At 33.9% G+C, this 25008-nt stretch overlaps 1 protein-coding gene and 2 pseudogenes across 13 annotated transcripts in view; 2 read left to right on the top strand and 1 right to left on the bottom strand.

Moving 5' to 3' along the window:
• The window catches only part of KDM6A (lysine demethylase 6A), a 193514-nt gene that overhangs the window by 145422 nt on the left and 23084 nt on the right, over nt 1-25008 (bottom strand). The window lies entirely within an intron of this gene.
• LOC118607914 lies at nt 7571-7689 on the top strand (annotated as a pseudogene).
• Nucleotides 22917-23036, top strand: LOC118608319 (annotated as a pseudogene).

The raw sequence follows: 25008 nt of genomic DNA, 5'->3' as shown, positions 1-25008 counted from the left end.
GAAAAAGCCTATAAAAAAAATGGAATATCTTGCACCGGGGATGAGCTATACCCTCCACAAAAATCACCTTTACAGCCAGCCTATAGTTGTTTACAGCTAGTAGCTTTATACATCTATAATCCTTGCCACCCACTGGGGGTGGAAAAAAACACCGAGAATAAAAATAAGCAGTGAATCATTAAATACTAGAATCACAGGTGAGCAAAGATCCTCCTAGCTACGCTAGGTAGAGAGCTTGGATGTCTTCCATTATAGTGCCATTTTCCACAACATTCAATGTCATTTGTACTTGGTATCTGCTTTATTTTTATTATTTGGAAAATCTGTTATCTTAGAACAGCAATATTATCATTAGCTTCTATTTCTAAACCTTGATAAAGTTTAGAGCTCATGAGCACAGGCATGTAACTAATATTTTTTAATGTTAAACATTAAAGTCTTTTATGATGAACTTGGTCAGTTCCTAGCTAAAATATGGCACTTGTTAATATTTTAAAGCTGTTAATTATAAGCACCTTTTAAACGGTGGTTTTTTAAAAAATTTATCTATTTAAAAGATTAGCTGGAGTAGCTGGGTGACATAAAAATGGTAAATTAATATAGGTTTATATACCCCAATGGTTTTGTTTTTCATGCCTGCCATGAATGCCCAAGACAGAATTTCAAGGCAGTCCTACTTTGGTATCTCTTCTTTCTGAAGCCCCTCCCCTTCTATCAGACTCCCAGGTGATTCCTGTCTCCCTCACCAATAAATTTTGTCAGGGAAGGGGCCATATCTCAACCCATGATCACTTAATAGGCCCTTAATGTATATTTCTTGAATTGACAAAGCAATGTCACTTTATTATTTTAGCTTCTCAAATAACTCTCTCTTCTTTGTCCTAAACTTCCATTTCTTAAGAGTTGAAAGGATGCTAACAATCTTATAGTTATTTTAAATCATTTCCATTAATGTATAAAGTATAAGTCACTGATATTTTAAATGAACCAAAACTTTTGGCCGAATATAATAAAAACAAGAATTCAGTTCTGCCCATACTTCCTAAAGGCCAGCCAGACGTACGAGATGGTTTAGCAGCTGACTCCTTACAAATGACGAAGAGAATTAAGCAGACTACAGATGAACATGTCATCCATAAAATGTAGATACTAAAAAAGTATCCATGACCCAAGTTAATAAAGTATAATATACAAATCAACACCAATAATCAGCTCAACAAGGCCTACTCTAAGCAAATCTCTTATCATCAGTTCTGAGTGCCACATTTTAACAGGTGGTGATAACAGAGGACTACAAATTTGGTGAAGAATGGAAAAACTATCATATAAAACTTACTTTACCTAAGTTTAGCTGAGGAGACTCATTAAGGATTTGGTAGCTTTACTGCTCAAATATTTAAAAAGCTGTCACTTGGGAGAGAAGATTAATTGCACTTTGAGTAGATCCAGACATCAAACCAATAAATGACTATAACTTACATGTCAGTTTAGTTTAGTTCAATTGAAAAGGAGGAAAACTTAAATATGATGCCAAAAAATTACATAGGCCACCTTTCTTTGGCTCATGTCAATGCAAAGAATTAAAAGCATAAATTACTAAGCTATTTTAGTGGGAGTTAGAAAGGAGACATCTTCCTTTGGATACAATTCTGAGCTACATTTTTTTAAAGATTCCTTGGGTGGGCTTCTATGATATAAGCATACAATGTGTAATAGTATAATAACATCTCTACATGTACATATGAGTGCATCTTGACAATTCCATGATTAGTTTATTCACTCTGAGTTTACAGAATAACTTTCTAAATAAATATACTATCCTGACCTGCTCCCTCAAAATCCTAAAAATGCTCACATTATTAAAACAGATATCCTTCACAGAAATGCCTCATAAATCAAAATTCTTCCCCTTTCTAGACCCTCAGCAATGCCTGACTGCCTTTAAAACACCTTAGAAAATTGAAAGGGTTGGAAGCGCCTGAATCTAAACCATATTTTGTAATCTCGACACACCACAATTTTTTAAATAAGGGAAGTTATACACTTAAAATGATAAGCTTAAGTATTACTAGTAAGATCTTAATGACATATCTATTCGTGAACTTATATGTCAAACTTCCATAGTTTTCTTTTTAATAACATTTATTTTTGAAAAGTTAAAACTTACACATCACCAATTCTAAAGGGTATACTATAGTGAAGTCTTACTCTCAATCCTGATCCCAGCCACCCAGTTATCTTTCTCGGAAGCACCAAATGTTAAAAACAAACAAACAAACAAACAAAACTACCATATTCATGATTATTTTGTACAGATGCAAGCACATTAATTATTCCCATTTGACCTTTAATATTTACGTCCTTATATAAACACTGTTCTGTAGCTTGCTTCAGAGTCTAGGTATCTCCAACATCCTTTCTCTTCTTCTCCGTTAATAGAATCCCTAAATTTAAGTGTGCATGTTTATACAGAATACTGAGATTCCCCAGCCATCCTGTTAGGTGTGGCATAGTAAGTTCTGGCCAGCATGCACTGCTTCAACCCCACCTCCCCTGGCTGGAATCACCCCAATGGTAAAAGACACAAGCTGAGGGTGGAGAGTAGGGAAACTGAAGCCCAAGTTCCTGGAACAGTAGAGTTTCAGAGCAGCCTGGAACTGACTGCCTCTGAGAATTCTTTTTATTTAAAAGAAAAGGAGTATGTAATAAAGGACGATGTAGCCCTCTTTCCTTCCTTTAAAAAAAAAAAAGAAAGAAAAAAGAAAAAAAGAACCAGCAGGCTAATGAAGTAATCATTAACACATACAAAAGGGGTAATGGGAAGAAAAAAGAAATCTAGGTAACTATCACCCATACCTAACATTTTAGAGAAGATACAAGAACTGTTACTCTACCCTACCTCCTTCACTCCAATTTTCGACTAATATACATCACCTTTTATTTAGATCACAATGAAGTCAATTTAACAATATTTAAGCATATCGGTCCCAATTCTGGATTTCTCAGATTCTCTGGACCTACTATTCTGCATTCAGTGGATGTTCTGGATGCTAATAATGAGGAAGGCAAGCTTCATGCAAGAAACTAAGGCAAGCATCATTCAAGAAACTATCACTACACCTTAAGCACCATTCTCTTCAAATAAACTATTGAAAGTGCTTTGCTACTGAAAAATACTCTCACAGAACTACACTACTGAAATCAAACTAGATAAGTTAGTATTAGTAATCCAAGTGTTCACAACTAATATTTGAATTCTTGATATGTATCATGTACCATTCTAAGCACTTTACATATACTTATTCATTCAATCCTCACAATTACTCCTTGAGATAAAGAGACCCTACTTCAGAGATTAGGAAAACTGAGGAATAGAGAAAGTAAATCCTGTGCCCAAGGTCACAGGACTACAAAATAGAAGAGGCTGGATTCAAATGGTATGGCTCCAAAGCTTCTGAACTAAAGTTACGGCGTTCAACTAGGGCCATGCCTAAAGACCTAAAGTCATTTCCAAGAAAGATGACCTCTATAAGCCACTCTTCCTCTTAACACTCCTATACATCAGTTCCTTCCACAACTGTACTTCCACACAAGCAGAAAAGCAACACATAAGATCGCCAATTCCTGCTCCCACCATTCCACACGAAGATTTAGCCTCAGTTCTTTACCATGTTTTCTCACCTCGCCTTATTTTAAATCATATAAAATGCAATCATTATTCAAAAAGGCACACAAATCCAAAATAAAACAAATCAGCAACAAAATAAACCAACCAGAAAAAAGAATAATAAATGAGTTACCATAATTAAAAGCTACCTGTGGCAGAAAAACACTACTGCTCATATATATATATATATATTACACCAGTTCAGACAAAATGTGGTGTCTATCAGGAAAACATTAAATGGCTTCACCTACTTCTTTGTGTATTCTGAAGTGTATCTCCTTAGTTTACCTAATGTTGTTATTTTCTCTCTTTAGTACATTTACCAAACAAAGACCAAATACAGCTGCAACAAAACAAAGCACACTAGGCAATACTGTCTCAACCATTTTTGCTAGTTTAATACTAACTCTAAAACCTTTATTGTTGATGCTTGCAGCCAGACTAATGAAATCTACATTAGCACACATGCACATATACACACTCATGGCTAACAATGAATTTAAAAAAAAAGCTGTTGTATCAAAACAGCTAAGTTATTTTCCAAATAATTTTTTCTGTATCATGCTAAATGTAACACTGTGCAGATGGGGTATAATCAAGTACATTATTTACTTATTTATAAAGCCTCATTCGAATTAGGCATGTGAATTACATCTTCAATAATCTTTAAAATAACATATATTTAAATTTTGGAGGTAAGGAGAGTATGAGGTAGAATTTCAGCAGAGTGACTTTCATGCATAAAGCCCAGAGTAATCCTGTGATCTCCCATGTAAAGCAGTAGGCATTACACCCTGCTTTTTACCTCATTTGTTTTCTACTGCACAGAGTCTATTATTTATCTAGAGGTAGACAGAGACAATCTCACAAGCAATCATTCTCCCTGTCATTTCAGCTGTACACATTTAATTCAGAGTTCTAAAAGCATACAAACTGAAAGAAAGCCATCTATGACAAAATTATGTACACCAAATCTTTGTGAAGTTAAAAAACTATATCTATAATGCCTGCTATAACCTAGATGCTTGCTATAATACATGCAGCTCGAATTAATATTTTTGGTAGAAAAGTATGCATTCATTTGCCTTACACACATTTCTAAAATACATGCACCAAAAAAGGAAGGAGCGAGCACTTCATTGGGGGAGGGAGAGGAAAACAAATGTATGAGCATGAGCTCCACTGAAAATAACCTGCTTTGATTTATTAAATAAATGAACAATCCTAAAACTAGAGAGACTGCAACAAAGTAAAGGCCCCTCCCCAGACAGCACTTTAAAAAACAAACAAACAAACAAACAAAAAAACAAATGAGAACTGCAACATAGTAAAGGTCCCCCCCAGACAGCACTTTAAAAAAAAAAAAAACCAAATAACTTTTTAACCAATCTAAATATACTCTTTCAGACTTTTCTCTACACATATATACAAACGGTACAAATCTTTGTATGTAGTTTTATAAATAATTTCTTTAGATATATTAACTGCTTACCATGTCAAAACATACAGAACTATATTAATAACTACATAGCATTTTATTGAACATAATTTAACCATAATTTAATCATAAATTATTGTTAAACCATAATTTGTTTCTCGAAGCATATCTGTTAACCAAATTTTTATTGTTATTACCCAAAGAATATAATTTGGCCAACTTATATTTCTTTAAGTTCCACATAGTTAAATAGAAAGCACAATTTAACTTCTGATAATCTCACCAGCAATGCTCATTTCTAGTTCTTTGATTACTTACTTTTTCCCAAATATCTATTAGCTGTTTATAGCTTCTTTCATGAACTATCAATCTATTCACAGATTGTGCACATTTCTCTAATGGATAATGAAGTTTTTTTCTAAATAATTTGTCAGACGCTCTTTATATATATTATATTGTTACAAAATATATCTTCCAAGTTTGCATTTGACTATGAATTCTTTAGAGTTTTCGATATAAAAGGTTCCCTATTTTCTCAAAACCAACCACCACTTCCTTTATAGTATATGTTAGGTTCAGAATTAGAAAATCCCGAGCCCCTAACCTGATAAACATTCACCAATATTTTCTTCTAGTGTAAAGAACGAACCAATTCCATTTTTCTTTGCTGTGTAATTTTGTACTGGCCTAGCATGATTCAGGATCTGTAATTCCGCCTCCCTCCCTTCTCCATGAATTTAAAAAAACTTAAGATACACACACAGCTCTATTTCTGAGATTTATATTCTACACCCAAAGCTTTCCAACAAATGTACTTAGAATGGGTAATTGGAGTGCTAAAAAAGAGATAGCATCAGCCTCTGGGGCTGCCAGGCAGAAAAATAAAAAACAGCCATGGTGCCAGGGCAGCCTGAACCTCTCAGCCTGAGAGCCCTTGTGTATGTACCAACAACCAATCTTAAGTGACTTTGACAGTTATCCTGGTAATTAGTACAAACTACCACTTTTCCATGCATGCCATAAAATGAGTTAGGAAGTACTTCCACTTCAGGCCTCCTTGGCCAGCCACTCTACTGAAAATCAAAATATGTCAGACAAAACACAGTGTCAATGGAAATAACACAAGGTTCTTATTGTGAAGGTTACCTAGCAAGAAAGTTGGGATGGGCTTGTGGAGTGGGACAGATGAGAACTTAGAGAGGCAGAGGTACAGTACTGAAGCAACTTTTGCAATGAGGAACATTTGAAAGCTTGTGTAAACCTGAGTGTTGGGTTTAGAGGCCTTATTCAGGGCACAGAGCGAAAGCCTGCGGCCCCCCAAAGAGAGTCAAATATGACACCTTCCCACAACACTGAGACCTCAATGGGTTACACCTTCGATCTAAGTGTAAATTAAAATATAATATTAATAATTTTTTAGCTGTATTTTAAAACTGGTCTTGAGGGACAAAGAAAATTGCCCATCCCATAATGGCAATGATTGGAGAAGAAAATCTCCAGTGAATTTGTAACCAAAAGTCTGAATTCACTTGACCTAGGGAAGATTTATAAACTTAAGGCAAAAGTTTAACTATACATAGTCCTCAACTAATAGTAATGCAAAGTATAGGCCAAAATCAAGCACACTACTATTACATCCCTGGCATAAAGAAATTATCACGACTCCAAAGAAAATGAGTTGTTCATATTCGAAAAGTCACTAACCATGGAAAGGACAAACAAGCAGAGCAAAGAAGGGGATCAGTACATGAATACATTAAAATGAATACTGTTTAATAAAATTTTAATCTAAGCAAATACAAATGGAATGGTAAAATTGGTTTAAAAATTGTGAACCGATTTTTTAATATCAAGATTTATGCAATTGGTTAGACATATCTAAAATATAATATTAAAAAGATTTAAAAGAAAAAGAAAAATGCTACACAAATATAACCAAAAGAAAGTTGGAACTATACTACATACCATGAATTATAATAAAGATATAGAAATGAGAACTGGTGCATGAATACAAATATTGAGCAACAGAATAAAAAGCTCAGAAAGACACCTTAATATGTATGCAAACTTATAACAAAATGGAAAAATGATACCCTAACCAAAAAATGGTGGTGAGCCAATAGGTTATTTCTAAGATTAGGGAAAAACATGGGGCAGGGGGATTTAAATTCCTATACCAGATGGATTAAAGATCTAAATGTAAAAGGCAAAACTATCTAAACTTTTTAGACGAAAATACAGCAAAATGTCTTTGACATCAGGAGAGGGCAGGATTTCTTTAAAGTTAAGACAAAAAAAGCAGCTTGACAGATTAATTCGACTATATTAATTCAGACCACACAAGTATAAAGGCAAGCCACAAAATGGGAATATATACTTGCAATATATATAGTGACAAGGCATTCATATTCAGAATATACGAATCTCCTAAGAATCAATAAGAAAAAAGTCCATTAAAAAAAATATTCTACAACCATGCTACCCTGAACAAGCCCAATACCGTCTGACCTCGGAAGCTAAGCAGGGCCAGGCCTGGTTAGTACTTGGATGGGAGACCACCTAGGAAGACTAGGTGCTATAGGTGTAAAAAATAGAAAAATAAGGGATCGTAAGATGATAAGGTCCTTGCAATCTGTGAGGTCAACCAAGGGTTGCCTCGCTTTAAATACATACATACATACATACATACATACATACATACATACATACATACATACTGAGGAAAATTTGACCTGCCATTATAACCTATAAATTGCAAGAGTGAGAAATAAAGCAAAACAATCAAATTATTTGCTAATTATCTAATAAAGAGCAAGAAACAGACAGTTACATTACCCATTCCTCCTTAGATACTTCATTTTCACAAGGGCTCATGTTTCTTAAACCACTAGAAAGTAACCCTGCTCCAGCCTATCATAACTATAAATTTTTCCAATATGACTTTGTAAAGTTTTTAACTCAGGAATTTAAAGTATCAAGAAAATTCAAGTATCTCCCATTATTAATGACTCTTTTAACAATCTGTTCCGCTAATTTAAAACAGTTCATTGGAAAACCAGTTCTAAAAGCATATTTTTACCAATAATCTGAATTTAAAAAAAAAACTGCCTTAGCACTACTCATTTAAAATATTTTCATATAAGATATAAAATATGAAAATGACCATCTAAAATACCATTTAAAAGTCTCTAATAAGCTCATATTCAAATTTCTATTTTAAATCATCAAATTTACAAATTCGATAGTTACAAATACATTGAAATAAATATCAACCAACTAGTCTCAGGAGAAACCTTAAATCTAGCTTCTCCAAAGACATACTTTTGATTTACTAGAATGATGTACTTCTTGACATCTCAACCTTCCATTCTATATGAATTTTGAGATTTAAAATTCTTAAGTCTTTGGAGTTCTGTTTCCAGTCAAGATGGACCAAATTTATTTCTGAATGATATAACTAAAAAATCAGAGAAAATGTGTGAAACGAAGGCTTTCAGTCATTAGGTATCAGGGAATACATGACAATAATCCTTGAGAAAGAGAAAACAAAGGATATAAGCCATAAATTATCCCAAGCTTACTATCTAGAATGACTTTTCAGGCTGCAGCAAAGGTATGAGGAATTTTCTTGCCCGAATTAACGCAAGCTGGAAAAAAGTGAAACACCTTTACAGTTTCGGAAAGGAAAATAAATTTGTCAACCTACAACTCTGTACTCAACAAAAATACTTTTTGAAAAAGGTGAAAGTACACTTTTCCAGATATACGAAAGCTGAAAGAATTCAACACAACACCAGTAGACCTACAGTCTGAGAAATGTTTTTAAAAATCTCCACCAAAAGGATAATCATACCAGATGAAAATCTTGATGCAGAACACAGAACGAAGACCACCGGAAATGGAAACTACACAGGTAATTATACAAGATATTTTTTCTTAATTTTTAAATGTCTCCTTAAAATAATTGACTCAAAATATCTACCAGGGGAACAAAAATAAAAACCTCCTCTAATAAGCAAGTTCAGTGAGGTCACAGGATACCAGATCAACATACAAAAAATAAATTGTATTTCTATGTACTAACAATGAATAATTAGAAAGAAAATTTTTAGAGTAGCATTTATAATGGCTCCAAAAATATTAAATATATAGGTATAATTCTAACAAAGTATTTCAGCAGAATCCATATGTTGAAAACTACAAAACACTGATGAAAAATTCAAAGACTCAAATAAAGTGCAGAGATACCATGTTCATGAACTGGGAAACCCAACAGCATTGAAAAACCTCTCTAATTAATTTATAGATTTTGTGCAATTCCAAAAAAAAAAAAAATCCCAGCATTTGGACTGCTATTTGTCTCTGCATTGTCCAATATTAATAAGAATCCTGCTAAATCTGTTTAGCCAAATCCCCCATCCTCTGTCATCTCCTAGAGATGTCAGATCACCCTGGCCCGCCTTCAGCAACTGACTCCCACCCACCCTGATCCTTGGCTATAACGTCCCATTTACCCATGCTGTATTCAAAGCTGAATCCAATCTCTCTCCTCCACTGCAGTAGTCCCTATACCTATCTTGACAGTCCCACTGAATAAAATCTGCCTTACCATTTTTAATAAGCATCATGAATAATTTTTTCTTCAATGTTTGGTTTATAAGATCTATGCCAAAATGATTCTTTTTTCCTGACTCATCTGTATAGGACCTATTCTCTTGTAGAATGCTAATATACATACAAAATCAGTTGTTCCATGTAACCCCATCACCAACAACATGGATAGCTCTATCATTTCTCTCTCTGGCTGAAAACTAATTCTCATTCATATATCTAACCCCAAATCACATGGTAGCGTTGTCATTCAAAATCATCAGAGATTGACTTAGACTCTCTAAGTAATTTCACCAAAGAGAAAAATGTAGGAATGGGAAGAAACTGATTTTTTTTTTCTATGAAGGTCACATCAAATAATAAACTGCCTGAGTTGACATGCAGTTCCCACACCTAGGGACACAAGTTTTCAGACAGACCAAGGCCATCACTATGAGTTTGCATAATACCAAGTTATAAAGACAATACTAAAAGTTGTGGAAGATTGAAAAGTTTTTAAATATCAGACTGTACACAAAATAGCTCACCCCAAAAACAGAAAGCTAGAAGGCAAAGAAACAATGATTTCAAAATGCAAGGAAAATTATTTCTGACATAATATTCTATACTAGAGAAACTCTCAAACAAGAAGGCAGAGGAACAGAGAAAAAGAAGGCATCCAAGATACAGAGCTCCAACACAGGGGCTCCAGTACTTCTCCCAAAGATGACAGAGAGCCAAACAATAAAAGAAAATAGAGCAGTAGGAAAGATTTAGGGTAGGAAATTATCCAGAACTGACAGATTACACAATGTATTTTAAAAAGAGAAAAAGTATTCAAAAGTTGGTTGGCAAAAATTAGTGATAGGACCCTATAGCAAACTTAATAAAACTTACTGGCATGCTCCTTGGCTTACCATAATAAACATTGTTTATTAACTTAATCCAAGGCTGTTATACTAGAAAGGCAAAGAAAGGGAAAAGATGATTTTTAAAAATCAACTTTATCCTCCCCACTATAAAGTCAACAGAATGTAAATGTAGAAATCGGGAAGAAGTGACACAGAAACAGCAGTATAATCTTATTATTTAGAAATATGGAGGTGAATACCAAAAGTAACACTAAGCACTAAAGGTAGTAGTATCTCGGAGGAACAACGGAGGACTTCGGTTTTTCACTACGTACCTTGTAAAACCACTTGAGTTTCCTTTTTCTCTTTAACTGTGTATCTGTGTTTTCTTAATTTAAAAAGAAGGGGAGGGGAGGGGAGGGGAGGGGAGGGGAGGGAGGGAGGGAGGGAGGGAGGGAGGGAGGGAGGGGAGGGAGGGAGGGAGGGAGGGAGGGAGGAAGGAAGGAAGGAAGGAAGGAAGGAAGGAAAAACAACACATGGATAAGACATATGAATAAGGGGCTTAGAAATACTTACAATTAAATGGGGTGGGGGAGGTTGTGCGACTAAATGGAATAAGTAGGTATATTTAGCTGAATAAACGTTCGAAGTGATTGTACCATCTTACATTTCTACCAAAACTGTATAAGAGTTCTAATTCTTCTTTATCTTTGCCATTTGGTATGATCACTATAATAGTTTTAGACACTCTAATGTGTGTGTAGTGGTATGTCATCCTCATATGCATGAAATTTTTTAAATGTTAACAACAGTTATCTATCTGGGTGGAAGTTTGTGGGCATTTTATATTTCCTTCTTTATACTTTAGAGAGAAAAAAGGAAGCTAAGAGGGGGTATAGATAAAGGAAATTCAACAAGCTTCAAACACACTTCTCAGTAAGTGAATACTTTGAAATACTTGTTCTTTTCTTTCAATGCTATACCTCTGAAGCAATATTTTACTATGATTTAATAGAAATATCTGAGACTGTTCTTTGAAAAGAGATGAGGGGAGAGGAGATGTTGTCTTTCTTTTAAAGTTTAAAATTTTTCTATTTTGGAATTTGCAACGGCAGTTCACAACTGACAGCTGTATATATGCCTGAATGTCTCACCAGCAAGCTCTCATTTAAACTTCACAACCACCCTGAGATAGTATAACTTTTAGTATTAACAAACCAAATATTTGAGGAAAATGAGTCCCTGAGAGATTAGTTAACTTGCCTGAGGTCACAGAGTAGCAGAACAAGACCAGGTTGAACTCAGTATAATCTCTAATAAGATAACAGGCATCACAATCTAATGGAAATCAATTAAATGAAGAATTTATGAAATAAGCATAAAATAGATCATAAATTGTAAGGATAAATTAACATTTCATAAAATTTTTATTTATTATATGACTGTGCGTGTATACTGAACTACAATGTAAAATACATTACAGTGGATCATGGTAAAAACACTTGAAAAAAGCTGTTTTATTATGTTACAGTCTATAGCAACCAGTGTTAAACTCCATAAGCACCCGTATCCTCACATTTTTCGTACACTTTAGCAGCTTACAAATTTAGAGATCTTAGAGATACAAGTTATCTCTGAAGTCTCATATTCTAACTTTAAAATTCATATAAATTTGATTGTTTCCATAATTTATTTTAATACAAAAACTACCTATCTCCAAAATTCTAAGTAAAACTGACATAGTAAAAATGACAAAAGATATTTCAGTTTCATAAGCATCTATCTCCTCTCCAACCACTTTAGTATCAAAGGGATATACATACATTCACCCAGTTTGAGTAGGGCTAGGTAGAACTGGCTTCTGTTACTTGGTTCACCTCCATCCCCAGAAACGTAATAAATTTTAAGTTACAAAAATTCTGCATTTCTATGGTATTCATGTAGGGTGATACCAACTGTTTCTCTAAACCTCAATATATTTATGAAATATTCCTGCTCAATTAGAGGTTTAAATTATAAAAATGTCTGTCTTACAAATACATGCACGCGAAATTCAAAAGAAAAACTGAGGAAAGGGCATGAATGGGCTATTCTCCAAAGAGGAATTACTACGGACAATAAATGTAGGAGAAATATACTTAATCTCATTAATAATGAAATAAACAGTTAAAACTATAAAATACTGCTCCTTCACCAGTAAGATTGGAAAAATTTAAACTCAGTATTGTCTTATACTGTAAAGACACTGAAGACATTTTAGTGAAAATGTAGACAATCTTTATCTGAGACATTTTAAATGCTTTTTCCACTTAACCCAGCAATTTTCCACCTCTAGATATTTATTCTATGCAAAACGGTGTAAAAACACAAAGATGTTTACTACAATACTTAATTTGCCACTGTACAAAACTAGAAATACAAATCTTTGTCATTGTGGAATTAAATAAATTGTAGTACAACTATACTTGAGGTACCAAACAGTCGTTTTTAAATACAAGAAAGTTGCAAGACAGTAAGTACTGAAGGAGCTTTTTCCTATAAAGTAATGTTAATATATACATTGGAAAACAACAGTCCAGACTGGAACAAGTTAGGCGGCTTATGGAAGAGATTTCTTTAGGAAAATAAAAATTGACGAAGTTCTCTATGCATCTTAATATCCTGAGAAGCAATTTAGACGATTGGTGAAGAATTAGGAGATGAATCCAAATTAGTGATAAATACAAAAAAATAATCAAACAAAAAGAAAAGTATTAAATTCAGGAGAAAGCAACTGTTGCAGAAAAAAATAATTATATGGCTCAGCCATATAACTAGAGTTTTACACAGTCAACAAGGCAAATGCTGGACACTGACATTAAGGATACAAGTATAAAGAGTACAGTAGGACAATGGGGAAAAAAAAGAAAGCCAAATCTTAACTTTTCAAAGTAGAAAATCAATCAAAAATGCTTAAAACTGGAAAAAAAATCTGTAAGATGTAATACAAGCATATTATTTACAAACATGAAAGTAATTATGATCAGCATAAAGAAGTAAAACTTGGGAAAGAAAAATTTGAAAAGGGGGTCTGGGGATATTGTTTTTATAAGCTTTCCTTTAACTTAAAGTATATGCATGTACTACTTTGCTAAAATGTAAAGAAACGGTTAATAGCAAGTCACAGAAAAAAAAAAAAAAACATTAATAGCCAGTAACATGGAGGGGAAGTCCCATTTGTAGGGTTCACTATGTGATAATATTAATACTTACATAGCATCTATTATGGGCTAGACACTATGTGTATTAACCCATTTAATTACAACAGCCCTTGACTAAGGTACCATTATTCTCCCATTTTACAGATAGGTAATCTGAGACACAATGATTTGTACAAGGTCAAACTGCTAGTAAAAAAACAAAGTCAGGAAGGATTAAAAAACAGGCTGCCTCCAAAGTCTACATGCTTAACCACTATTCTAGACTGACTATAAATTTATTAGGTTGGGAAGAAATAACTAGTTTGGTAGAAGTGGTAAAGCAGCCACTCACGGCTAGCTAGCTGTAGAAGAACAAATTGGAATGATATTGGAGGGCAAGTAGAAAATATTCATCGAATTTCTCTAAACATGGGCTTTCAAAGTGGTCTAAGTACAAAATGACATAATTTCAATGGAGAATGTCACTACCAAAAATACAAATGCATGCACATGAATCTGTGTGCATATTGTGTGTGTGTGTGTGTGTGTGTGTATATATATTCATCCTCTTTTAACAGAGCGATTCTAAGAAATATTCCTACAAATAAACAAATGCATTGTATAATATATATACAAGATTGCATTTAAACAGAAGATGGAAAATAAGCTAAGAATCAAAAGAAACCAGTAAACTTACTAGAAATATAAATTCTTGAATCTACTTAGGCAAGTACCCGATGATAACTGAATACATCAACTTGTTTAGACATTATTAAAACATCCTTGAACATTCAACAATGACAGTCTCTAAAGATTTTAAAAAGAGGATTGCTAAAGTCCAGTGACTAAGTCTACACTGGTTCATTGGTGATTCATAGAATTCATTAGTACATTACTGGTTTTAAAAAGTGATAAAATAGAGACAAGTTTTATTTATTACTCTAGAATTTCCAAAATACATTTGGATCAAGTAATCTTTTTGTTGTAAAAACCAATTAAAATCTAATGGGACAAGTGTTTCATGAAATAAAGATTGAAAGCATGCATTTACCACAAATAAATGTATGGCCTCAAAACTAGAAATATTTGTGTTTGCACTGAGGACACTGATTATATGTGGCACCTGACCTAAATCCTTTCACGCTTACACTATTCCTTCCTCCCTGTCACGGTACATTATACCTCGCATACTACCCAAATTTAAGCAAAAAGTCTATAGGATATTCCTAGAGTAAAGGTAAATTAGGAACTGTTTTCTATCAAGAAGAGTTCTACATAAGCCAATTGACGATAAATACTAAATCGAAACTGAAAATGTATTAAGGATTTCTGCTTCAGGCAAAAATGGAATAAAGGGGACCAGATTTACCCAACCATGTTAATAAACCAGGCAAAACATGTAAAACAATGTTTTTAAGACACTAAACAAGTAATAAGTATAGGGCAGTGATCCCTGAGAAATGAGAAACAAATGAGGTAACCCCTATGATTGCCCTCAACTACCACCCTTAAGGAGTTTCAACACAACAGCAAAGGTAGGGAAATGCAAGCAAAGTGCAGTCTCCCAGAGTCAAAAAGAAGGGGCTGGCAATTTGGAGTGTACAAGGCAGAAAATAAGAGAGGAAAGAACTGCAGTAAAGCACTCCAGAGATCTGTGCAGGTTCCCCCTTGAGTCTTCAGACAACACTGAATACATGAAGGTGAAGAAATTACCGTAGAACCACCTGAAACAAACAAGCGGAAAAATCTACGTGGCTCAAACAGTGCCAAAAACAGCTGCTGTTCCCACATGCCAGAGTGGAAAAACCTTATAATACAAGGAGCATCCAGAAGAGTCCTCAAGAGTATATTGTCTCAGTAGCAAGGCCAAAATTAGCCTGACTAAAGGCTGCCTGCCGCTCTTGCCTAACAAAGTTTAAAAGCGAACCTCAAAATGTTCAAACTATTGCCAACTAGCTTAACTGCATTCCAGAACAAAGCTCAAACATATTTAAAACAAAATAATATCTGGAAAACAAGGTACAATTCACTGTCTAGTATCCAATCGAAAGTTACCAGGCATGCAATCAATCAAGAAACTGACTCATAAAGAGAAAAACCAATCAAATGAAAAATTAAATGTAAATGATACATTATAGCATTATTCAAAACTAAATTCAGTATGTTCAAGAAAGTAGAGAAAGCATAAGCATATTAAGGAGAAACAGAAGATATACAAATGACTCAAAACGTACAATGCCTACGGTAAAAAAAAAAAAAAATACACACACACACACACACACACACACACACACACACACACGGACACACACACGGACACACACACCCTGGATATAATTAAGAGATTAAATACTGCAGGGAAAAAAATTAATGAATTTTAAGATACGATAATTCAAATTATTCAAAATGAGCCAACACAAGGAAAAAGACTGGGGGAAAAAATGAACAGAGCATCAACAAGTGATGGAACAACTTCAGATGGCCTGATAGATAGATAGATAGATAGATAGATAGATAGATAGATAGATAGATAGATAGATATAACTGGAATGCAGGTAGGAGAAAAGAAGAGAGAATAGAAAAATATCTGAAGACATAAGAACAGAAAATTTCCCAAATTTGGTGAAAACTATAAACCCACAAGTCCAAAGAGCTCAACAAATTACAAGCACAAGAAACAGCTTGAAAAAAGAAGTATAAATAAAATCCCAAAAGCAGCCAAAGAAGAGGGATGGGGACACCTTTGTTCCTCCAGAGAACAAGGGATAAGAATGACATCTCAAAAACAACGTAAGACAGAAAACAGTGGAGCAATATCTTTATAAAACATTGAAAGGGGGGAAAAAAGCCAACCTAGTATTCTATACCAATTTCATATCTTTCAAAACTGTAGGAGAAATATAAATTTTTCAAGACAAAGACTGAAAGATTTAATTACCAATCTTCACTACAAGAAATGTTAAAGTCCTTCAGGCAGAAGAAAAATAACACAAGATGGGATCTATGCAAAAGAATGAAAAGCAAGAGAAATAGTAAATATGTGAGAAAATGTAACTTTTTCATATTTATTTAAATCTCCTTAAATAATTGACTGTTCAAAGAAAAAGTAATAACAATATACTGTGGTGATGATAAATGCAGAAGTAAAATGAATGGCAATATACTGTGGGGCTGATAAATATAGAAGTAAAATGAATGACATCAGTAATAAAGTCCAGGAGAAATGAAATGGACGTGTACTTTAGTTTCTTATAATATCTGTGAAGATGTGTAATATTACTTGAAGGCAGACTGAATAAATAAGCATGTACACTTTAAACTCTAAAGTAACTACTTAAAAAAACAAGTATAATGAAAATAAGGTAGCCTAAACAAAAAAATAAGAAACCATTAAAACTACTCCAGTTCATTAAAAGGCAGAAACACAGAAATAGGAGAAAAAACATGGAACAAGTAAAAAACAAATAGTAAGATGATAGACTGATGTCAAACCAAACGACATCAGTATCACGTTAAATACAAATAATTGCAACACCCCAATTAAAAGGCACAGATAAGCTAGCTGCTGGTATGAATCAAGTTGGCATACACTTAACTTCTCCCCTATAAGCAAATACCTGGAAAATTATTCAATAAGCATTAATAAAAACTCTGAAAGTTTCAAAGAAGATGGCAGACTGTCCAGGGACCTCAGGACTTGAGGAAAGGCCACATAGTCAGAGTTCCCTAGGTGTTCTTTTTATCACCCATAAATCCTGAAATGGGCGCTAGGGAAGACTAGCAACCCAGAACCAACAGCTATGGAAAGGAAAGAAGAAGGGAATCAATGAAAAATACCACCACCAATACACAAGCATGCAAGCTAATCTACTAGCAGAGCTAGAAAGCCCCAGGCTGTTCCAGGTCCCTCCTTCCTCCCTACCCTCCCAACCATACACTGGTGGGGGACTTGACTCATCCCCAGATGCAACAGTAAAGCACAAGGCCAACCTAACTACTGCGCCACGACCAGCACACCAACAGATGATCTGATCTGCCTGCAGCAGTGGATTCACATCTAGAATATACAAAGAACTTACAAAACTCAAAATTTTAAAAATATTAGAAAATGGATGAAGGACACAGACACTCTACCAAAGAGGATATACAAATGGCAAATAAGCACATGAAAAGATAATCAACTTCATTCGCTGAGACAAATGCAAACTAAACACAAAGTGAGTATATACCTACCAGAATGACTAAAAAAAAGTAGTGATAATACCAAATGCTGGAGAATTTGCAGAGAAACTAATCATTCATACATTGCTGGTGGGAATGTAAAATGGCACAAACACTCTGGAAAACAGTTTGGCAGTTCCTTTAAAATCTAAAATTGGACTTACCATACAACCCATGCTCTTGGATATTCATCCCAGAGAAATGAAAACTTTATTTTTATGCAGAAATGTGCATGCAAGTGTTCAGAACAGTTTTATAAAAAACTGGGAAATTTATCAATGTCTTTCAATGGGTAAATGGTTAAACAAATTGCAGTATATCCATATCACGGAATACTGAGAATAAAAAGGAACAGACAACTGATATGCACAATTATTTGAATGAACCACAAAGGAATTATGCCAATCACAGAAGGATGCATGCTACACGATTCCATTTATAAAACATTCACGATATATTACAGAAGCGGCGAACAGATAACTGATTTCCAGAAGTCAGGGATGGGGGCAGGGGGGAGTATAGCTATTAAGACAGCACAAGGGAATCAGTCTTGTGATTGTGGCATTAAGTATCTTGATTGTGGTTGTGGTTACATGAAATTAGACAATTAAATTGCAAAGTTACGCATGTACACACACAAAATTGAGTACATACATATCTGGTGAAATCTGAATAAGCACTGTGGATTCCACCATTGTCAATTTCCTGGCCTTGATCTTGTACTCTCTCTCTCTCTATATATATATATATATATATATTTCAGCAAGATATTAACACTGGGGGAAGTTGGGTGGACGGATACATCGGACCTCCCTGTATATTTCTTTGTAACTCCCTATAAAACTGTAATAATTTCAAAATGATAAATTCTAGAAAAAAAGTATAAAGAAAAAGGCAGAGATTATCAGGTATAAAAAGCAAGACCCAATTACATGCTACCTGTAAGAAATTCTCTTTAAATATAAAGACACAAATAGGTTAAAAACCAAAAGATAGAAAACAATATACCAAGCTAACACTAATCAAAAGAAAACTAGAGAAATTATGTTAAAATCAAAGTAGATTTCAGAGCAAAAACTATGAGGTCAGGAATAAAGAGAGGGTCATTTATTTTAAAATGACAAAAGGATCACTCCATCAGGAAGTTACAAAAATCCCAGGCATTTATCCACTTAATAAAAGAATTTCAAAATATATTAACCAGAAATGACATAACTAAAAGGAAAAAGACAAAACTACAGTTATAGTGAAAGATTTCAACTCCCTGTCAATGACTGATAGCAGTAGACTTACAATAAGTAGGGTAGAGAAGACTTGAGGAATGTCATCAACCAAGTTGAAATAATTGACATTTATGCCAAAGAATACACATCCTTTTTCAAGAACATAGAAACCGCTCAGCAACATAGACCACATTCTAGACCGTAAAGCAACTTTTAAAATTTTTGAAGGTATTGAAATCATACAAAATGTATTCTGATAAAAAAAAAAATTAAAATAATATTTGGGAAATCCTCAATATCTAGATACTAATCCCCTAACACATTTCTTTAAAACCCCATTTATCAAAGCAAAAATCCAAGGACAAATTTTAAAGTATTTTAAATGACTGTAAATGAAAATATAAAATACCCAAATCTGTGGAATGAAGCTAAAGTAGTGCTTTAATATAGAAGACATATCTCCCATGCAGAAGAATTCCAAATAATTTATGTAGATACTTACCCTCAAAAATGGGGGTGGGAGGGTATCTTTCATATGCTGTGATGCAAATGCTACTTTATTTCTGTGATCTTCCTCAAAAAAACCCATAACCTCAATCTAATCATGAGAAAAGCATGAGACATATACCAATAGAGGTACAACCTACAATATACCTGATCAATAATCTTCAAAACTAAGGTAATCAAAAACAAGGGAAGTCTGAGAAAATGTCACAGCCAAGAGGAGCCTACCTAGGGACATGACAACTAAATATAAGGTAGTATCCTGGATGGAATCTTGGAACCAGAGAAGCACAAGGCATAAAAAACTAAGGAAACCAAAATAAACTATGGAATTTAGCTAATAACATATCAATCAATATTGGTTCATTAATAGGAAAAAACATTATAATAATTTAAGATATTAATAAGAGAAACTGAGTCTAGGAACTCTGTACTATCTTCTCAACTTTTCTGTAAATCTAAAACTGTTCTAAAAAAATAAAGTCTATTTAGAAAAAAATTATACTACACCTCGGAAAACTTCAATTCTCCCTGCCCAAAGTAATTTCCCCTTTTTATGATCTGTCACAGCATACTGTAACTGTTCGTGACATATCTAACTTTTATAAAAGTTACATTATGGCTCAGATCATGAACCATAAATCTTTGTAAATTGCCACCTCTACCTAAATATACTGCTTTTCTCCTAGTATGTAAAGCTTAAATGGCTAACTCAGGATTCTGAGATACCTTTCAACTGTTGATTTCTTTTTAAACTATTTAGTTTATCAGCTTAAACTGATAATTCCTCAAGTACATAAAAACTGCAGGGTTATAACTAACACAAAATGAGATTTGACTGATACATTATTATATAAATCAGTGTCTTTCAAACTGGGGTCCATATGTATTCTCTGGGGTCCTAGACATCCTTATTAAAGATTTTTAATTGCATCTTTTAATTTCTATGATAATTTAGAAATGTCTGATGAAACACTCTCAATTATATTGACGACCCAAGCCCAAATACTGACACACAGTGCTAACTCCCACATTTACCTTCACAATTACACTGATGCCAAGCAAAGCGACTTTTAATAGCAAATTCTTCAATTCCCAAAAGTGAAAACCAAACGAAACAATGTACAAAATACAACAGGGTTTCACACAAGTTCCAATAAACAAAAAACTGTAGAATAATGAAGTCAAGCAGTACACAGTACTACAGGCATGTCAAAAGAATGTGAAATATCATAACCCTAATATCAAGTGACAAAATAACAACATCCACTACTGCATTAGTGTTAATTTTTGCACTGGCTTTATTTGGTTATTTATAACTGTAACCTGTTTTCTAGTTGCAGCAAAGATATGTATAAGAAATTTACTCAGAGATGTTTGAACAAATTTAAGTAACATTTTAATAAAAATAAACCAAGCCAATAATCTCTGCAAGAATTTTTTTCTGCATTACATTTACCCTGGCATGAAAAGCTATTACATTCACTCAAGAGTATATGCAGTTTACTTTAAGTTGCCCAAAGGCACACTAATACAGATACTACTTCGTACTTTAATATTTCTAATATTTAAACATTTAACTTTAAAGGAAAACTTAAATTTTGAACATTGCTAGAACATAAAATTTTGATTTACCTAGACATTATTAACTAAACTAAAAAATTTTTAAACTCATATTAAAAATAAAACTCAAGTATACTTAACAAGCATGAGTTTAAGTCCCAGGTTCATTATTTGATAACTATGGGATCTTAAGGAAGCCACTTAAAACCCTCTGGGCCTTGGTTTCCGCCTGTGTAAAGAAAGAATACTATTTCTTCTGCCTATCTCACATAAGCAAGTGTAAGATGAATAAAACCTGCCCACATTACCAATATGCTTTCTTTTCCTTCTTGACAGAAAAGGTCAAATGACAGAAACAGTTAGCTTCAGAAATACACTAAAATATAACAATTTTGTCATCATTTTTTAAATGGACTTTACCTACATTTGAACACTGACTACACAGATACAACTAATCAGACATGACAGACTGTGGAAATAGGGAAAGGAATACAAGATCCACGCTTTCAAGGTATGTGTGTGTTGGGGAATAGGGGCACTTAAAAGATCATTCTAACATGTCATCATAAACATGATCGAGAAATATATAATACAATGGAAACTCTAAATACCTGGCCAACTGGGAAGTCAAACTGCTTTAAAGATTTAAAACGTTATTCAAATACAAGTTAGAAGTAATATGATTTCTTACTGGGTACCTATTATGTGGCAGGCACTGGGCTAGGTAGGTAACCAGATTCAAAAGTAAACAAGACATACACTGTCACCACAGAAAAAGCAACGAAGAAGGGAAGACAAAACTTAAAAAGAGAAATAGACATGCCACGATGGAGAAAGAATGGTATACTACTAAAAGTACTCAGGGAGGGACAATCTAAGGAAATATACACTAACAACAAAAAATTTCATTTTTCCTTTATATTTTTCATCCCCTTTTTAGCATAAAGACAGCCAAAAGATTGAGGGAAAATTTTTAATTCAAAAAGAAAGTTCAAGGAATTGATACTGGTACTTTACCTCTTATTTTCTCCCCTCAAACATTACTACGGAAACCCATATTCGACTTACAGTACCTGTATTGTGGTACACATCATGGTATAAGCCGTAGGAGCACAAGTGTTGCTCTCCACAGAGAACAGAGTACTCAGTATTTCTAGTCTGCCTGGTCCACAATGAACATTAAATGTATATTTAAGAAAAATTCCCCAGCCCTTTTTTCAGGGATAGAGGCACAGAGACATCAAAAATATAACAAAACCCTCTCTGCTGGCAAAAAAATATTTTCATGACAGCAGATAACATTTCTTATCTCCAACAACACTGTAGAATACCAGAGGGTGATGGACACAAGCAATGAAACTGGGCTGTGTCTCAGAATTAAAGGAAAAGCACTTTTTCTTTCACTGGAACAGAGGCATATCATTTTTAGCTACAGTGCTAACATTTTCCAAAACTAGTTTCTGCCCTTTCCTCTGTTGTTTAAAGAGAAGTGGCAACATAAACTCATGACTAGTAATATAAAAGAGATGGATAGTTAAGGTAAATAATCTGTTTTTTAATGTATGTACCCTATCACCACCATGCTCAGAATGTTTATACTGAGCAAATGACTCAGAGCTGGTAGGTTCAATGCCTAAGAAGCATCCACAACTTGGAATTATAAACTAAAGTGTTGTCTGAGTCTACAGCCATGCCACCCTAAACAACCCCAGATCCCATATGATCTCAGTAGCTACGCAGGGTCGGACCTGGTTAGTACTTGGATGGGAGACCACCTAGGAAGACCAGGTGCTGTAGGCGTAAAAACTTTAAAAATAATAAATAAAATAAGGATTGCAAGATGACAAGGTCCTTGCAATCTGTGAGGTCAACCAAGGGTTGCCTCGCCAAAAATAAAATAAAATAAAATAAAATAAAATAAATAAAATAATAAAATAAAATAAAATAAAATAAAATAAAATAAAATAAAATAAAATAAAATAAAAAGTGTTGTCTGATTTCCGGAGAAGCCTGGCAAACTGCAGATGCTTCTGTCAACAAAGCATGTTAGTAGGACGAAAGACATCTTAACTAGCTTTAAGATGGGTCAAAAATTAACATGAGAATATAAGACAGTAGGCTCTACAACCATTTTGGCCACAGTATGCTGTCAATTCATACTCTCACGGAGTATTCAGTATTATGCTGGATTCTAGGCTAGCTTTGCTAATGCTACTCACTTTTTTCCAACCGCTCAAGACAGCATATAAAATGCAAATAAGTGATGTTATCAATATAGAAAATCCTGAATTGTGTCTGACCCTTTTCTAAAAGTAAATCACAAGCTTTCTTTAGTAGTTAAGTAATTTATTTTCCGTCTCACAGCTAGTGAGTGTCAAAATCTGGGAGCTAAAATGGGGAAAGATAAGAAAAATAAACATTTTAAAGTATACCTAGAACCCACAATCATCAGAAGTACTAATTACTCCTTTGGGTTTATTCCCCCAAATAATACCTTTCTCACAATTTACTCTTGGCATAGTGCTAGCTGTTCCTGGAATCTCTTACTTTATCAGCCAAAAAAAATTGATCTGGGACATAAAAAAACTTCTGAATTTACATATGCCAGACATCATTTTGACATATCCTATTCTTGTTCACCAAACAGATTAGGATAGTTAATTATTAACAACACTGACTTCTAAACCCTGTACACTTTATATGCATTACCTAATCCAATTCATACAAATCCAGGATGTAAGTACAATCATGCCTATTTTACAGAAAAGGAAACTAGAGGTGTTAAAAGGCTTACTTTAAAAAACAATGAGGGCAGATAATGTTGCAAGGTTTGAGTAAACTATATGGTATATTTATTCTTAACCATATTCATGCATGAATTCACCTCCTGGAAGTAGAAAGTTACAACATGCAGGGGTGGGGAGACAGGGTGACAATCTGAGGTAGACAGAAGCTATTATGAAAGAAAACTGCTGTTGAAATTTTAGTACCTGTTTTAAAAGAAAAATAATAAGATGCTTCTCTCTCAGGTTTCTTTTGAACCTAGTATAAATATTCTTCCCAACAGTCCTTTTCCACAGATGTCTTCCTCAGCCTTCTCTGTTCAGTAGCTCATTTAGACTTCACTAATAGGCAATTCTAGATAATTCCAACTGAACTGAGAACCTGAGCATTGTAAGGCAGTGTTTTCCCAAAGTACTGTTTTATGGAAAAGAAATTTTCATGTATAAAAAATATGTATGTTGCACAGTGAATCAAATATAAAATACATTTCTTTCCATTATCATAACAGAAAAATAAAGAGTCTGAAAAACACTGTTCAAAAGGTTTGCCAAAAAAGTAAAAGTAACCTTCATTACTATGTCATATTAGAGAGTGAGACAGTCCATTCGGACGGATTTAATGACAACTGAAAGCTTCCACTATAGCTACGTTTTTAAGCTATCATGGACTCAATCTCTCTAAGACTCCCCCCATCCTCTTAAACAATATAGAAAACACCAGTAAACCATTTCTTTGGTTAAGTTAAACCAATAACCAATTTAACCAATCATTAAGGAAAAAAATGGTTATTTTACTGTGCTATTTTAATAAAACAAGACCATTAGGAATTCACGCTAAACTAAGCCTCAAATTGCTATGCTTTTATCTCCTTTATTCTTTTTACATGGTCACTTAATTCTACTACTACACTATCTGACATAAGTATGCTAGCAATTGGCAACTTCTAATTTACATCTTCCAACCTTCTGTAGGACAGAAAAGTAAATAA

The sequence above is a fragment of the Rousettus aegyptiacus genome, unplaced genomic scaffold (genome assembly GCF_014176215.1).
Source record: "Rousettus aegyptiacus isolate mRouAeg1 unplaced genomic scaffold, mRouAeg1.p scaffold_m13_p_9, whole genome shotgun sequence".
In the NCBI taxonomy this organism is placed as follows: domain Eukaryota; kingdom Metazoa; phylum Chordata; class Mammalia; order Chiroptera; family Pteropodidae; genus Rousettus; species Rousettus aegyptiacus.
This window is presented reverse-complemented; position numbering and strand designations above follow the sequence as displayed.